Source organism: Anomalospiza imberbis, chromosome 2, assembly GCF_031753505.1.
Source record: "Anomalospiza imberbis isolate Cuckoo-Finch-1a 21T00152 chromosome 2, ASM3175350v1, whole genome shotgun sequence".
NCBI classification, from domain to species: Eukaryota; Metazoa; Chordata; class Aves; order Passeriformes; family Viduidae; genus Anomalospiza; species Anomalospiza imberbis.
The window spans coordinates 69,113,865-69,123,583 of record NC_089682.1 but is presented as its reverse complement, the minus strand read 5'-3'; the positions used below and the strand labels follow the sequence as shown (position 1 = coordinate 69,123,583).

General features: G+C 48.8%; 1 non-coding gene across 1 annotated transcript; it reads right to left on the bottom strand.

Annotated features, from left to right (window-relative positions):
- Nucleotides 1–3,678: 3,678 nt before the first annotated feature.
- On the bottom strand, nt 3,679–3,751 carry TRNAK-CUU (transfer RNA lysine (anticodon CUU)). The gene has a single exon. It is a non-coding gene; the product is annotated as a tRNA-Lys (tRNA).
- Between the last annotated feature and the right edge of the window lie 5,968 nt (nt 3,752–9,719).

Genomic DNA, 9,719 nt, shown 5'->3' with positions numbered 1-9,719 from the left:
GAGCTATCTCATTAATAAAGAAATAATGTGATACTGCATTTAGGAAAAGGATCCTCTGCTGGTGCTTACCTCATTGGTACCATATGTGATCATATCAGCAGGGATCCTTCCCCAGTTCACTGTTACAATGATAACTGTGCATAGCACTAAGGGTAGAGATCCAAAAATGGTCCAGGTACAGGGTTAAAGACAAGTCTCAGGGGGGACCTTATTTCTCTCTACAGCTACCAGAAAGGATTGTGTGGTGAGGTAGCTAGACACAGGACAAGAGGAAACAGACTGAAGTTGCACCAGAGAAGGTTTGAAATGGATATTAGAAAAAAAATTCTTCATTGACAGAGTGATTAATCACTGGAACTAACTTCCCAGGGAAATGGTGGAATCACCATCCCTGGAAGTCTTCAAAAAACAAGTGGAGTTTATGATATGGTTTATGATATGGTTTAGTGGGCATGGAAATATTTGGTCAAAGGCTGGACTTGATGATCTTGGAAGTCCTTTCCAATATCATTCAGAAGCACTAGAGATCGGTTCACACTAGAGAGAGACTTTAAGTGAATAAGTTGAAAATGGTAGTAGTTCTAAGCCCCACTGTAGTCATTACAACATTTATGAAACATATTTCCTGGAATTTTCATGAGGAATACTTTTAGGTTGATTGGGTTATTGTTATATTATTATTTATTATGTTATTTTGTGATTTATTTGGCTTTTATGCCTTTTTAAAATTTCATTTTTGATGAAGGTGAGTGCCAAACTAGATAATATATCAGACCCTTGATACAAAAAAAGACACCAAGCAGATAAAAATGTACAAGTAGCCCAGAGGGGAACTAGCTTAACAGCTTGGTAGATTGCATAAATAATCAAATCTTTAGGGAAATAAATTTAGAATTTCTGTACTTTAAAGTATTCTAGTAGAAGCTGCTGTGATTGAATGAGGAAAGGAGGAGAGTGTGTCATCATAAGAAAGAGTAAGACTTTGTGAAAATTCTTTATAGAGATAATTGATGAACTATTAATTGAGTTCCAGGTGGGAAAAAATCCATTTTATTTAGAGTAAGGTTCTCTGATCATATTTACTGATTCATCCACTTAGACATCCTCTAAGATCTACTGGAAATAGCTACTCACTTTTTCCCTCACATTTTTATACCTGATGTTCTATTACTTTGAGGGATAAAACTCCACTGATCTTCTTTGCTCATGTCAGTTGGATAGAATTAAGTCTCCTGCTATGTCAGGATCGTAGAGTGGAGATTGAAGGAGGCGCTGCCTCTCCCATTACATGGGAACTTCTCATGTCTCATTTTGTGCCCTTCAGGAGATGCACAGTCCTTTGCAGGACGTTCAGGAAGATTATCAAGTCCTGTTTGAATACAGTAAAAGTAATTGAGTGCTGACTTTTGAAATGTTTTTGTTCATTTCTGTGAGAGACAAAGAATAACAAGCTGGCATTACAGGGAGGTTGTCAATTACTCTCCAGGGGCACTTGTGCTCCAGCACTTGACAAGTAATCTTTGCAGATTGTGTGTCATTTGTTCTGTTCCTTCAGAAGCTTTGGTATGAGCAGGGTTATATACTCAGTGCTTGTTTATTTTTCCCTAAAATAAGCATGCAAACATTGAAAGGAGTGGAAGAGCAGAAGGGATTTCTTTATAAACACAATTTTCACTTGCATTTGTTTATCATTATTCCAAAATGTCCTGAAGATACAGAAGAGTGCTGCATGTTCAAAGGCTTTCAGCACTTTAGAGTCAAGGCAGACACTATGGAGGAAGATTTCCATAGCAACAGAATCAAAGAGAGGAAAATATGAAAAGTCAGTGTTGGATAAGTATATGAGGAGATACATGTATTCGTGGTGGGAGGGGAGTATAGACTATGAGGGCCTATAGAGCAAGCAACTGAGCTCTGATTGCTCATTCTTTCAAAGAGAACAGGATTACCAAGAACCCCCAACTGTCCATTTAATCTGATTTGCATAAAAGATCCAGCTATTCACCCCACTCTGACTGTGATTATTAATTCTATAAAAATTAGTATCTTAGTTATTTATTCATATTCTAAAGGATAATATTTCTTTCAGTACTATAGGCTTCCTATATGATTGAGCAGTGACATAAAGTGATATATGTTGCCTTCCAACGACCTCAGAGAAAGCATGAACATGCAGTGATTATCTTCTCAGTTATCAGATACACTGTTAACACTCATCAAACACTCATACAGATGTTTTATTCAGTTGTATTTCTCATTTATAAATGCCCATTACCTGACAAATAAATTATTTAAAATACAATATAATTATATTTTAATAAAAATATAAATATTAAGACAATAAAATTATATGTCTATATGTCTTGAATAGATTATTACAGAGGATTATAATAATGGCTGTAGATTATTATTAAGTAAGGTCCATAGTCAAGACAGCATAAAGACAGCTCTCTCAGTAGGAAGAAGAGTGAACGTCCAGGTTTTCCTGGCTGCAATTAATGTTCTAAACTCATACTTTTCATTGATATTTCAGTGTGAGACAAGGCTTAAGAGAGACATTAGTGCTGCCTTTCAGAAGTGAGCCTGTATTAAATATGGGCACAAACTTTCAAGTGGGGCATGTTGATATAGGACAAGACGTAAAGGTTTCAACCTAAAAGAAGGCAGATTTAGAACAGATATAAGGAACAAAAAATGTATAAAAGTGGTGAAACATTAGCACAGATTTCCCATAGAGGTGGTAGGTGTCCCATTCCTAGAAATGTTCAGGGTCAGTTTGGATGGAGTTCTGAGCAGCCTGATCTAGTTGAAAACATCTCTGTCCATGGCAGGGGGGTTAGACTAGATAGCCTTTAAGGGTCTCTTCCAGTCCTGCTATGATTGATTGATGGACTTAATGTTAAGTTAGGCTGGACTCAATGATAATACGGTTGCTTTCCAACCGAAATACTTCTATGATTCTATGATGCTGCAATGTTTTGAAAATAAATATTTGAACTGTAAGTGGCTTTGTGGGTAAAAAATGGAAACAAGTATGGTGAGAGTAAAAGCAAATGTATGGCTACAGGGGAAGGAGCATCTGGAAAGGCAATGGATGCCTCTGACTGTTGCATCCCAGGTTTAGGTTCACATGGGTTTTTCCTTTGTTAGTTTTCCAGTTCTCTGCACCCTCGTGCATCCCCCGGGTTTTCCCCTACTCCTGCGATTTCCGTGCCTGTGTTCCCGGTCTCGTGGTGCCACTCACCCCAAAGTCTCGTGTCCGCCCCTGCCGTGTTCCCATTGGTCGCTGTAGTACACGTCATCACCGTGATGTCTGTAACCATTGGGCGGGAGGGCTCCCCGTCCGCCCTGTCCCTTCCCTATTTGATCCCACTCCTCGGCATGCTCGAGGCCATTTGCGTCCGTGCGAAGCTGGGATCGGCTGCAGCCTTTCCATCGCAGCTCTCGCAGCCAATAAAGCATCCAGCCGCCACGCGGACGGATTTGGACGAATTCCCTGCCTCTTTGTTTCTTCCCTCGCGCCGACGGCAAAGCGCGGCCATCAGCCCACCCCGGAGCGCGACAGCAAAAGCGCCCGGAAACTGCGGCGAGCCCCGGCCCCGACGAAAAGCTGAGAAGCCCAAGCCGGGCATTCGGGAGCTGACCGGGGCAGACAAAATAAAGAGCAGCCGTGAGTGGCGCCCAACGTGGGGCTCAAACCCACGACCCTGAGATTAAGAGTCTCATGCTCTACCGACTGAGCAAGCCGGGCATTCGGGAGCTGACTGGGGCAGACAAAGTAAAGAGCAGCCGCGAGTGACGCCCAATGTCCGGGCCACGGCCAGCGCAAAGCCGCGGAGCAGGCAGAGAGTCACCACAGAGCACCCGGGAGCCGCGCACAGAGAGCGCCGCCGCCGCGAAGCCGCGCTGCCGACCAGCGAGCGCCGCTGCCGAGACGAGCGAGCGCGATCCGCGCGGAAAACCGCCACCGCCACCGCAGGGTCGCGGTCCACGACGGAAAAGTGCTCCGTGCCGGACTGAAAACGGGAGCAAGTGCCCCCCCGAAGTAAGTCAGTGACGTCTCCGCCACCCACAGGAAAACACGTTGTGTTTTCCCGCGTGGGACTGGAAGCGCAACCATTCACGGCTACAGAAAGCCGAAGAACGGACGCTTCCCGGGAAAGAAGACCCTGGTAGCAGCTTTTATTTGCGAAGATTCCGGTTTGGTGAGTGATTAGCCACGGGGGGTACCCGGCTGATACTTCACGTGGGTGGGCTCTGCCGCGTTTCCGGCGGTACGGATCACGCAGTGCGCAGCGTGTGCGGCGGGCCGCCGGGGTCTTTCGCGTTTTTTGCTTTTTTTCTTTCGCCTTTTCTGCACCAGGGGTGAGGCTTTGGGTAGAAATAGCATGGGGACCACGCTATCTGCCCAACAAAGGGAATTCTATACCCAAATTAAGGGGATTTTATCAGTAAAACATCCCTACCCCAAAAATTCAGTCAAGCAGTTTGTACGATGGCTCTGCTTTTCCTTTCCACGTGTAACCGCGGAGGATGCTCACAGAACAGAGTTCTGGGAGCAAGTAGGAGCCAGGTTAGCAGAGGGAATGGACAGGGATCCCTCTGTGAAAGATTGTTTCCCAAAGCTCCATTTGCTGATCTCGGAGGCTGTAAAAGCAGGGTCCGCGCGAGAAGCGGCCGAGGAAAGGAAAGAGCCATCGGGCAAAACTCTTGTTTCCCCCGAATCCATTTCCCCATCCTCTCCTACCCCTTTTTCCCCTAAACCGGGTAGGCAGAAGGGAGTACTCCGCCGCTCTGAGGCGCAGGGCAGCTCCACAGACGTGGACCGTGCTCCTGGCTCCCCTGAGCCGTCCCGGTACCCCCGCCTTGGTGGAATTAGCTACTCTGCTGAGGAACTAATCCCAAACCCCTTTTCCAATCCCTTTTTCCCAGTTAGAAATCCTAGTTCTGGCGCTACCCCGCGCTGCTCTGCTCCCCTGAATCCCTTTCTTTGTCCCCCTGAGGAAGCCGCAGCCACGTGGCTAGGGCCTCTGTCTTCCCAAAATGGAGGGCGGCCACGTGGAGAGGTTTCTTCTCCCCATAATCCCTTTGCCCCCTTTGTTCCCTGTATCCCCACCTTTGACCCCACCCCTTCCTGTTTCCCTGTGGGTGTGGGCACCGCCCACTCCAGGCATCGGGTTGCCACCCCTCCCCCTGTTCCCCCTCGGGTGGGCATCCCCTTCTTCCATGTCCTGCCTGCCGCAACATCAGCCCCACCCTCCCCCAACAGGGAGGGCTCTGTCACCTCCGCCCCGCTGTCCCAGGGAGAAGATTCTCCCTGCCCTGTCCCACGTACCGCGCCCCCACGTCCTCCCGCTCCTCGGGTACCCAGGGGGGGAGGGGGGAGTAGGGGAGAGGGGAGGGGACGGGGCCCAATCTATGAAGTCGAGCAGTCGCTCCGCACTCCAGCCTCCTACGCCAGGGGAGGGGAAAACCCTACATGGACACCCCTTCCCTATGAATCCATAAAAGAGGTCTGCAAAACATCACGCGATTTTGGACAAAAAAGCCCCTTTTTTAAAGGCATTTTAAAAGCGACTTTAACGTCTAGAACCGTAGTGCCAGCAGACCTTAAGTGTCTGTTTAGCTGCCTGCTTCTCCCATCAGAATACAGCCTGTGGGAGAGGAGGTGGAAGAAACTGGCAGCAGACCTGCTTCCCGAAATCCTAGAAGGGCCTTACAGCCTGGATTTCGCGGAAGAACCGATCACTTTGGACCATCTTGTGGGTGAAGGAGAATGGAGTGAAGGGCAACTTCAAGCTCGGGGAATTCCAACGGCCGTGCTGGACATGTCCAGGGGTGCAGCAGAGCGTGCGTTCCTGGGCATGCCCACCAAGGACCCGATGGTTCCCTATACAGCGATTAAACAAGGTGTCGCAGAGCCTTTTGTAGATTTTGTAGACCGGGTCCGGGCAGCAGTCGAGAGACGGGTGGAGAGACCTGAACACCGAGACGGGCTGGTCCTAGAAGTGGTGCACATGAACGCCAACACCATGTGCAAAAGAATCATCCTGTAGCTGCCGGCCTCACCAGCGCCGACCCTCAACCAGATCATCGAGGAGTGCACCCTGAAATCACACCTGATAGAGGAGGAAGCCCCAAAGAGACCTAAAGACAAGCTGGTCGCATCTGCTATTGCTCCTCCAAGGAACTCAGCTCCGAAACGACTTCCATCCACACGCCGGTGCTTCCACTGCCATCAGGAGGGACATTTTCAGGATCGCTGCCCACTTCTAAGGACTATACCACCCAGGGCTGCGGGAGGAGGGAGGAGGGATGGGAGCCCCACAATCCCAAAAAACTAGGAAAGGAATGCGCACTTGCCTCGCGTGCTGACAAAAATGAGGCAAGTCGTAGTGCCGCGAGAGGAGCCGTGATACACCATCTAGTCCCATCTGTAAGCGGCTGCCTCTCAACTACTGACATCAGGGAGCCTTATCGGCTCCGACTCACCAATTCTGTCCGCTTTCGTTCCCAGGACTGGCATTTCTTCATAGCAGATGCAGAGCTTCTATCACACATCTGCCGCTGTGAAACCAGGAGGAAGGAGGACCTTCTGAACTGCAGGTACCTCGTGGTCGGAGACACAAAAAGCACCCCACTAGAGATAGAGGTTCCTCCGGTAATTTCCACCCTTAATCCGAGGCTCTTCTATCTCGTGGCACGCTGTGTCCATCCCCCCCTCTTCCTGCCTAAGGGCCAGGTTATTGCACAGGCAATTCCTATCCCTCGTGCTCTGTGTAATGACCTGGAACTCTCAGTCTTTTATGCTGGGAAGTTGGGAGAGGAAAAACCCCTCGTATGGTGTAAACTCAAGTGCGAGTGGCATTCTGCATACCTTCAGGGGATGTTGGACACAGGGGCAGATGTGACGGTCATCCCACCACATAAGTGGCCGTCACACTGGGAGCTGCAAAATGTGGCCACGCCAGTCTTAGGACTAGGCGGGCCCCAGCCAGCAAAGCAATCAAAAAATATTATCCAAATTAAGGGTCCGAACGGACTGCTAGCCTCAGTACGTCCGTTCGTGATCGATTGTAAATTTACACTATGGGGGAGAGACGCCATGTCCCAGTGGGGAGCCAAATTGGAATTTCCGGCCCCCCAACATTTTTAGGTGCGGCCACTGAGGAGCGCCCCACACAGAAATTAACATGGCTCACAGATAAGCCTGTCTGGGTGGAGCAGTGGCCGCTGAGTAAACAAAAACTACAGGCGCTCACAAAACTAGTGGAGGAGGAATTGGCAAAGGGACATATAGTCGAAACTAACAGCCCCTGGAACTCTCCAGTGTTTGTAATTAAAAAAACAGGGAAGGACAGGTGGCGACTCCTCCATGACCTAAGGAAAATTAATGAAGCCATAGAAAATCTGGGCTCTCTCCAACCGGGTATGCCATCTCCATCTATGCTACCCCAAAATTATAATTTGGCTGTAATTGACATTAAGGATTGCTTCTTTCAAATCCCGCTCCATCCGGATGATGCTCCCCGTTTTGCCTTCTCTGTACCCTCCATCAACAGGGAAGCCCCTATGAAGCGCTACCACTGGACAGTACTACCTCAGGGGCTAAAATGTTCCCCCACTATATGCCAGTGGTATGTCGCCAGAGTTCTGTCCCCAATGCGTGCCAAGTGGACATCCTGTATTTTCTATCATTACATGGATGACGTGCTGATTTGTGCCCCTGACAGCGAGGTCCTACAAGCAGCTCTGGAGGACACTGTTAAGGCCTTGTCGGTGGCCGGATTCGAGCTACAAAAAGAGAAGGTACAGTTACTGCCACCCTGGAAGTACCTGGGCCTAGAAATTAATAACCGAACAATTAGGCCTCAACAAATTCAGATAAGTAACAACCCCAAGACGCTGAATGACATCCAGCGCTTGTGTGGATCACTAAATTGGATCAGGCCATGGCTGGGACTCACCACGAGAGAACTATCCCCTCTTTTTGACTTGTTAGCAGAAAGGGAGGGGGATGAGGGTTTAAGTTCCCCAAGAGTCCTGACCCGGGAGGCCAGAGCCGCACTCGAGAAGGTCCAAACCACCATCGCAAGTAGGCAAGCCCATCGCTGTCAACCAGGGCTGCCTTTCCGCTTCATCATCTTAGGTGAGTTACCCCATTTATACGGTATGATATTCCAGTGGGACAAGGGCCAACAGGACCCCCTCTTGATAATTGAGTGGGTGTTCCTTGGCCACAGACAGTCCAAAAGTATCACCAAGCCACAAGAGCTGATGGCGCAGCTCATAATACGGGCCAGGGCTCGTCTGCAAGTACTAGCGGGTTGTGACTTCACATGTATCCACCTCCCCATCAAAACATCCACGGGGAAAATGACCAAGGAGACCTTTGAACACCTTCTCAGACAAAATGAAAATTTGCAGTTTGCTCTAGACAGCTTCTCAGGCCAAATTCAAATTGGGCATCCTGGCCATCATCTGTTCAATACAGAATTCAAATTGTTGCCGAGAGAATTGCAAAGTAAAAAACCACTTAAAGCACTGACAGTGTTCACAGATGGGTCAGGGAAGTCCCACAAGTCAGTAGTGACGTGGAAAGACCCAGAGACTCAGTTGTGGGAATCAGACGTTAAGGTAGTGGAAGGTTCCCCACAAGTAGCTGAGTTGGATGCTGTCGTGAGGGCTTTTAAAAAATTCGATCAACCTTTCAATCTAGTCACAGATTCGGCATATGTGGCAGGAGCAGTGTCTAGAGCTGAACATGCAATTGTAAAAGAGGTCCCAAATCAAGTCATCTTCAGGTTGCTCACAGAATTAGTACACTTGGTTTCTAACCGTGAGCATCCCTTTTATGTGGTACATGTGAGGTCACACACGGATCTCCCAGGCTTTATTGCCGAAGGGAACCGCAGAGCAGATGCCTTGGCAGCCCCAGTACAGCTGGGAGGCCAGCCAAACATAGTCGAGCAGGCCAGGCTCAGCCATCAGCAGTTCCATCAAAATGCCCCAGGTCTGGTACGCCAGTTCCATCTGCGGCGTGACCAAGCCAGGGAAATTGTGGCCTCATGCCCCAGCTGTCAGGAGGCAACTTTACCAACACTGGGAGCAGGTGTGAATCCCAGAGGTCTCCGCAGTTGTGAGGTATGGCAGATGGACGTCACCAAAGTCCCCGAATTTGGGAAACTCAAGAATGTCCATGTAACCGTGGACACCTTCTCGGGAGCAGTTTTTGCCTCAGCCCACATAGGAGAAAGAGCCACAGACGTGAAAAAACACCTCATACACGCCTTTGCTACTTTAGGGGTCCCAGCCACAATAAAAACTGATAATGGTCCAGCATATACTTCCAGGGTGCTCAGTAACTTCCTGCAGGAATGGGGGGTCCAGCATAATACTGGGATTCCTCACTCCCCCACCGGCCAGGCCATAATAGAGAGGACTCACCAGACGCTGAAACAAGTCCTCCGGAAACAGCGGGGAGATGTGCGAGTGCTGTCACCGCACGAGAGACTCTGCAAGGCCTTGTTTACTATCAATTTCCTAAACTGCTCTTTTGACAGGCAAGAACCGCCAGCCCTGAGACATTTCAAACAACATCAGGAGCTCCAGCCAGAGGACAGGCCTCCAGTATTAGTGAGGGATCCAGACTCTAAAGAAATCCAGGGTCCATTCCCACTCTTGACTTGGGGACGGGGATATGCCTGCGTATCCACGCC